The sequence below is a fragment of the Nuphar pumila genome, chromosome 2, assembly GCF_984573655.1.
Source record: "Nuphar pumila chromosome 2, dmNupPumi1.hap1.1, whole genome shotgun sequence".
Taxonomy (NCBI): domain Eukaryota; kingdom Viridiplantae; phylum Streptophyta; class Magnoliopsida; order Nymphaeales; family Nymphaeaceae; genus Nuphar; species Nuphar pumila.
Window position 1 is genome coordinate 139141140 of NC_143250.1, and position 969 is coordinate 139142108.

A 969-nucleotide genomic window follows, 5' to 3' on the forward strand; every position below is an offset into this window, starting at 1 on the left:
TTTCTCATGATAGAGCAGCGAAGCAGTTCACTTTAGGTAGCTGTTGATTCATCCTGTGTGGGAGGATTGTTCTTCTCCACCTTCACCGTGCAAACTGCAAGTCCTCCATCAAGTAACCAATAATAAACACTGTCCAGAGCACCGATGGAGTAAGTGGAAATGACTGCAGGCATACTTGAGCATGAGTAAGTCTATTTAATGAGACATAGAGAGAGATTGTTAAACCGTTTGGCGAGCAAAGGGTGATGTTTCTTTGGTCATGTCTTATCATGTGCTTAATAGATTGGCCAATGCATTTTGGATTTATCTTTTTTATTTAATTGTTTTTTTGGCATTCTAAAAATCAATTTATTAATTTTATTAGAGAATAACCTACCACTACAAGAAAAATGCTAGTTAGTGATGGAAATTTGCAACGGATTTTTTTCGTCACAAATTTGCGACGGATTAGCGAGAGAAGGCTATTCGTCGCTAAAATTTCACTTATTTGTGAAATTAGCGACGGAAAATATTTCATCGGGAATCCTTCGCTAATTAGCGATGGAATTTATTCCGTCTCAAGATCCACGCAACTTAGCGACGGATCAGTGGCAGAAATTTTCTTTCGCTACCCCATCATCAAGTAGCGACGACATAGCCACAAATTTTTTTCATCACTGATCCGTCGCTAATCTCCCCGTAAATCCCTAATTCGAGTCTCTTTCTTTTCCTTTTTGTTTCGTCTCCATCGCTCGTCGTCCACCGCCCGCCCCTTCGGCTCAAGTAACCCCTGACTCCCCTCTCTCTTTCTTTTTTCGTCAGTCGATGAGCTCTCTCTTTCCTTTTTCGCCAAAGAGAGGTCGAGCATCCCTGTCTCCCTGTCTTACGGGATGCGAGGGAGGGTCTCGACCCCCTCCCTGTTCTTTTTTTGCCAGGGAGGGGCCGAGCCCCCTCCTTGCCTCCCTGTCTTACGGGATGTGAGGGAGGGGT